The sequence below is a fragment of the Rhinolophus ferrumequinum genome, chromosome 9 (genome assembly GCF_004115265.2).
Source record: "Rhinolophus ferrumequinum isolate MPI-CBG mRhiFer1 chromosome 9, mRhiFer1_v1.p, whole genome shotgun sequence".
Taxonomy (NCBI): Eukaryota; Metazoa; Chordata; class Mammalia; order Chiroptera; family Rhinolophidae; genus Rhinolophus; species Rhinolophus ferrumequinum.
Genome location: NC_046292.1, coordinates 40,443,177 through 40,450,002, shown reverse-complemented (window position 1 = coordinate 40,450,002; position 6,826 = coordinate 40,443,177). Strand labels below are relative to the sequence as shown.

The 6,826-nt window shown below is 40.7% G+C and overlaps 1 long non-coding RNA gene across 1 annotated transcript in view; it reads left to right on the top strand.

The window, feature by feature from the left end:
* The first annotated feature begins 6,349 nt into the window (after positions 1 to 6,349).
* Positions 6,350 to 6,826, top strand: part of LOC117027512 (uncharacterized) — a 46,482-nt gene continuing 46,005 nt past the window's right edge. Inside the window, exon 1 of the long non-coding RNA XR_004423936.1 lies at positions 6,350 to 6,439. This is a non-coding gene — a long non-coding RNA (uncharacterized LOC117027512). The remainder of the gene's footprint in view (positions 6,440 to 6,826) is intronic.

Sequence of the window (6,826 nt, the reverse complement as noted above, 5' to 3'; positions counted from 1 at the left end):
TCGAACTGGCATCCTTGGTGTTATTAGCACCACGCTCTAACCGACTGAGCTAACCAGCCACCCCCAAGGAAGTACAATCTTATGATCCCTGAAAGAAGAGCACCAGAAATATCAGCAAACCACAGTAAAACAGAGGGAGTAGATTCAAGAGGTATTTGGGACCTGGAATTAATAGGATGCAGCTGTAGGATAAAGGGAAAAGAAGAAGTCTAGGGTGATGCCTTGCTTTCTGGTTTGGATGTCTGAGTAAAGGTGGTGCAATTTACTGAAAGAGATATGCTCAATTTTGGACGTGTTGCATTTGTTCTGGCTGAAGACAATCAGGAGGGGAAGTTTTCAATAGGGAGTTGAATCCACAGGTCAGGAGCTTAGGTGGAAGATACAAGCTGGAGATAAATGTTTGGTGGTCATCAGCTCAGAAGTGGTGGTTGAAGACAAGGGAGAGTGGCTAGAGTGAAAAATAACTCTGAAAAGCATAACAATATCAAATATTGTAATTGGAATATTTATGCAATAATGGTAAAAGTGCAAATAGACATAAATTATTTTGATATTTAATTACATAATATTTAATTATGTACTAAAGATGTGCAAACCTTTCACCCAGCAATACTGGCTCTGGTTCTGTATCTTAGACAATCTCAGAGAAGATATATAAAAGAATTTCATCGCAGCATTGTTATACTAGCAAAAAATGGGAAACAACCCAAATATTCATCAACAGTATAAAGGCTAAATAAATTGTGGAATATTCATACAATGAAATGATGCAGCAATAAGAAAAAAATAATGAAACAGCCTTAGAAACAATGTGAAAGGACCTCAAGAACATAATGTTAAGTAGAAAAAGAAAGTTGCAGAAGAGAACATCCAGTGTGATTCTTTTATATGCTTTTCAAATTGTAAAACTTAAAAAACAAGCAAGGAAATGATAAAAACAAAAATCAGGATAGTGGTTGTCTCTGTAGGGAAAAAGTAGGGGATAGAATCCCAAAAGTACACAGAGGGGGTTTCAAAGACTATTGTCATATTGTATTTCTTCAGTAACGTGGTAGGAATAAGGGTGTAAGCTGTTTTTGTTTCCTTTTAAACCTACATTTAGTTCACTTTTTTTTGCTTCTGCTCAATACTTATTAATATTTTATTTTTAAAGTAATAATTTAAAATGTAAAAGCAAAATACACACATAGACCAATAGAACAGGGTAGAGAGCCCAGAATGAAACCCCTGCATATGTAGTCAACTCATATTCAACACAGGAGCCAAGAACACCCAATGGGGAGTGATAGTCCCGTCAACAAATGATGCTGGGAAAACTGAATGAATACATGCAGAACAATGGAATTCGACCACTGTCTTACACCACTCAAAAATTACCTTGAATGAATGAAAAATTCAATTACCTTGAAATGAATAAAAAGCTTAAACATAGGACGTGATACTATCAAACTCTTAGAAGAAAATGTAGGGAAGTAGCTCTTCACCTTCGTCTTGGCAATGATTGTTTGGATATGACAACAAAAGCACAAACAACAAAAGCAAAAATCAACAATTATGATTACATCAAACTTAAAAACTTCTGCACAGTGAAAGACACAATGAACAAAATAAAAAAGGCAACCTACAGAACAGGAGAAAATTTTTGCAAACTGTATTGGACAGGGGGTTAATATCCAAGGTATATAAAGAACTCATACAACTCAACAACAATAACAGCAGCAACAACAACAATGACAAAACAAACGATCCAATTAAAAAATGGGCAGAAGAACTAAATAGACATTTTTTCAGAGAAGACATCCAAATGGCCAACAGATACATTAAAAGATGCTCGTCATCCCTAATCATCAGCGAAATGCAAGTCAAAACTACAATGAGATATCACTTTACACCTGTTAGAACAGCTATCATTGAGATAACAAGTGCTCGTAAGGATGTGGAGAAAAGGGAACACTTGTACACTGTGGGAATGCAAGTTGGTTCAGCCACTATGGAAAATAATACGGAGATTACTTAAAAAATTAAAAATAGATCTCCTATATGATCCAGCAATTCTACTTCTCTGTATATACCCAAAGGAAAGGAAAACGGGGTTTTGAAGGGATCTATGCACTCCCATGTTTACTGCAGCATTATTCACAATAGCCAAGATATGGAAACAATGGAAGCGCCCATCAACGGGTGAATGGATAAATAAAATGTCATATATATGGAATATCATTCCGCCATTAGGAAGGAGGACATCTTGTCATTTGCGACAATATGGATGGGACTTGAGCACATTATGCTAAGTGAGGTAAGTCAGACAGAGAAAGACAAGTACTAGATGATATCTCATACATGTGGAATCTCAAAAACCAAACTGGTAAAAACCAGAGAGTAAAATGGTGGTTGCCAGGGGATGGGAGGTAGGGGGATGGGACCAATGTTTAAAAGTACGAACTTGCAGTGAGCAGTAAATAAGTCCTAGAGATTTAATTGCACAGCATAGTTAATATAGACAACAATGTTGTATTATGATCATCAAACTTGCTAACACTAGAACTGAATTATTCCAATCACTAAAAAAGTATAATTACGTAATGTGATAGAGGTGCTAATTATCCCAATGGTCATCGTATTGCAATATGTAAATGTGACAAATTAAAATTGTGTATTTGAGTCTTTGTGTACATAATCGTATACTAGGATAATGAAAATATCTGTTTTAGGTCAAGTGATCTTACTCCTGGGCTTAAAAGACTTCCATGTTTTTCTATGATCTTTGAGATAAAGTCCAAACTCCCTGGCCTGGATTTTAGACCCTTCATAATCCAACTCTCGTTCTCCTGTCCAGTCTCAATCCTCATCACTTCTCACCAGGTTTGTGGTCTTCCAGACCTGGCACTCTGATCAGCTCTAAGCCTAGTTTCCACTGCTCTTACGCCCCAGAATATCCTTTTTTTTCATATATTAATCTAGCTAAGCCATACTTGACTTTTAAAACTTAAGTCACATGAGAATTTCTCTTGGAAGACTTTCTGACTTTCCCCCTTTGCACTCCTTCACCCCCGGGCTGTGTTACATAAGATTTTTCTGAGCTCGCATGTACCCCATGCAGAACTTCACAACTGCATCTATTTCACCATGTGGAGCAATTTCCTTCTAATCTTTTGTCTTGATCTTGAGGGCATGGATTATTTATCTCAGTGTTGTCTTTATACTCAGAGCATTGGTTAGAACCTAATGGGTATCATTAAATATTTGTTGAATGGACAGACCTGAGAATCAAACAATTCATAGTTTATGGAAGGAAACGTCTCCCCAAACTCTCCCTCAGTAGAATGAGATATTCCTCTACACTCTCCTCCCACCCCCGGTGCTTACTGCGGAGGCTTGGACAGAGAAGGGATTTAATCAATGTTGACATCTTTGTTGAAATGTGCATCTAAGAGAGGTTGCCGTTAATACTTTATTTTAAACTAAAAAACTAGTTCTAGTTTTGGTTCTGTTAACCTTGTGAATTTGGATAATCACTTTTGCCTTTCTTGGTCTTACTTTCTGTATCTAAATAATGGAAATGATAAAACTTACCTCATAGGATTATTTTGAGAATTAAATGATATTGCATCTAGATCAATAACTGTTGGTTGCATTTGAAATTGCCAAGCAGGGCTTTCTTAAAGGGTGATACCCACATTTATCTAGAGGTATTCAAGTCTGGATAAGCTGGGGATGCTGTTTCAGAAAGGATTTATAGGGTATAGTTTTGAATCCTATGGCTGATAATCTTGAAAAAAACAGAATGATTGGGGCACAGCAGGGAGAGGCCATATCTTCCTCTCCCTCTTTCTTTCTTCTGAGACTTCTATTCACATCTGGCTTAGGTCATCAGGTAAAATTAATTTGTTGGTTTCACCCTGTTGACATCTATCTCTGTCAATGCAAGCCCCAGGCAGTTTGGGTGCAAATCAGCACGTGTCAGACTTCTCCCTAGGAAAGACCAGAGAATATATGACTGTATCAAGAAGGGGATTTGGGAGTGAGAGCAAAGCAATGTCATGGTGTCACCTTAGAATATTTTGGGTGTGTTAAATGGCAAAACTTGGGTAAGGGCTACCCTCTGGATTTTATGATAGGTGTCAAACCTCTCAATTGCAAATAGTGACAAAAACAAAACAAAATCAAAACAATTGCTTTGGTTCCTTTCTTGTTTAAAGAGGAAAAAGTTGAGTAAGAAATAATGATAACAACTGTTGTATTTTTTTTTAAAGGTTTTATTGGGGAAGGGGAACAAGACTTTACTGGGGAACAGTGTGTACTTCCAGGACTTTTTCCAAGTCAAGTTGTTGTCCTTTCAATCTTAGTTGTGGAGGGTGCCATTCAGCTTCAAGTTGTTGTGCTTTCAGTCTTAGTTGTGGAGGGCGCAGCTCAGCTCCAGGTCCAGTTGCCGTTGCTAGTTGCAGGGGGGCGCAGCCCACCATCCCTTGCGGGAGTCAAACCGGCAACCTTGTGGTTGAGAGGATGCGCTCCAACCAACTGAGACATCCAGGAGCTCAGCGGCAGCTCAGCTCAAGTTGCCGCGTTCAATCTTAGTTGCAGGGAGCGCTGCCCACCATCCCTCGCGGGACTCGAGGAATTGAACTGGCAACCTTGTGGTTGAGAGCCCACTGGCCCATGTGGGAATCGAACCGGCAGCCTTTGGAGTTAGGAGCATGGAGCTCTAACCGCCTGAGCCACTGGGCCGGCCACAACTGTTGTATTTTAAATACACACCATCTTTCTCTGTGAAAGTAACTATTCATGATCTCCTTTGATCTTCACAGCAATTTATTGGGGGTAGACAGGGCAGGTATTACTACCCTAGTTTATAGTCAAGGAAAGAAATATTCAAGTCCACATTGGTTAAATAATCTGTCCAAGGTTACCAGCTATGAACTAGGAGGCATGGCCTTTAAACCCTTGTCTTCTGATTCCAAATCCCCTTTGAATGCATACTGCTGTTTCTCTCTTCCCTGCTTTTGCTCAGATTATCTCCTCTGCCTGAAACAATGTAAAAGGAAGGAAGAACTTTATAAGAGCCATGTTTTCCAAAGAAAGAAAGAGGCAAGGAACCCCCCATTCCTGGAGAAGGGTAAGCAAGGGTGTTGTAGGTAAGATCCGAGTACTGAATGGTACATTGGACTTGACAGCCCAAAAGTTCCGTTCAAATCTGAGATTCAGTATCCCTGAAAGCACTAAAGCTAGCACTATAATCTGTGTACGTGGAAGCCAGGCTGAGAGAGCAGAAGTATGGGATGTGAACTCTGAACCAGAGGAGACCCTTCAATTCACAGAATCCCAGAGCTTCATAACCAGACCTTGGCCCAGCTCCCTGCACCACCTGTACAACTCTCTTCCCGCTTCTACCACCTACTAATTAGGAGAGTCCCAGCAACTGGAGAAAGAACCTCAACGTCTGTTTTGGCTTTGATAATCTAGGAAAAGGTGCATCTTGATGGATCTTGGAGTGAACCAGGCCTGGAGTAGGTTCTAGGAAGGACTCTCCCAGATTCCATCTGTATTGGACCTCCTCATGACACTTGGGATTGAAGACAATGGACCTGAAAATTTAGCCTGGTAACAACAGGACTCCAGCTAAAATGCATCGAGTGAAATAATTCACTGCAAAAATTAACCAATGAAAAACTTACATCTTACCAACAAGTGAGCAATGGGCCAAACCAACTCTAGTTATTGATTGCTGGAGCAGAGGTAAAGTGGGAGGGACACGGATAGACTATACTTTAGAGTTGCATAGCTTGGAATTGAAATTCTGGTTCTGTCACCAAGTTTCGAGGTGACTTGGCAAGTTAGTTACCTGTCTTTCCCTGTATCCTTATCTATAACATGGAAAATAGTCACACCCACCTCTCAGAGGAATTAAATGACAGGTGTAGATGTACACACAGGGCACGTTGTAGGTGTTCAATAAATTCCAATTTGTTTTCCCCTTCCCAGATAGTAACAGAATGTCCAATTATTGAAAAGCAAAATGTTGTATGTCATCAAGTGCACTTAAAAATACTATGAAAAAATGTAGGAAATTGTCTATTGCTTTCCTTAGACTGACTGAGTGCGGACCAAGGGCTAATGTTTATCATCCATCATTTAGGGCAATTTGAAACACAAATGGGAATCTGTGGGCCATTAATCTGGCTCAAGGGGTCACCCTGCTCAAGGCCAAACCAGTTGTTCTTCACAGCTTTGCTGTACACTGGGTTTTCCCCTGCACTCTGGGAACTCCTTCCCCCACCCCACGTTCCCTGTCAACATGACTGATGAATTCAATATCCCCCTCTCCCCAGCTGACAGCCCAGAGAGCTGACTCCAATCAGCAGGCCTCCTGGTTGCCTGACTCAGGCCTCCCCAATCAGAGCTGAGGTCTGCGGTGGACAGACAGACAGGTCTGGAGAGGCTGGTAAGTGAGAACTCCCTGAGTGCCTCCGTCAAGAACCGATTTGACGAGGCTGCCATTCACCCTGTCAGGCCGCGTGTGGGATTCATCAGGACCCAGCCCGTCTCTCCTTCACCCCCATCCACATGCCCTAAAGGATTTTTCTTTTAACTCGATTGCTCTGAGGGCATTGGTAAATCTACCGGTTTGTGATCCATCAATGCCTGACAGCCTGTTATTCCAGAAGCATTTATACCCTGAACCAGAAGGGTGGGAAAGGCTTCTAGGTGCCATCATGGGACAGAGACTCCCTGGTTTATTGATTCATCCCACAAATATTTGCTCAGCCTGCTGTTTAACTATAAGATGAACCGGGGTGAATGCTGGTGGGCCTCCTTAGAAGGAAATCCC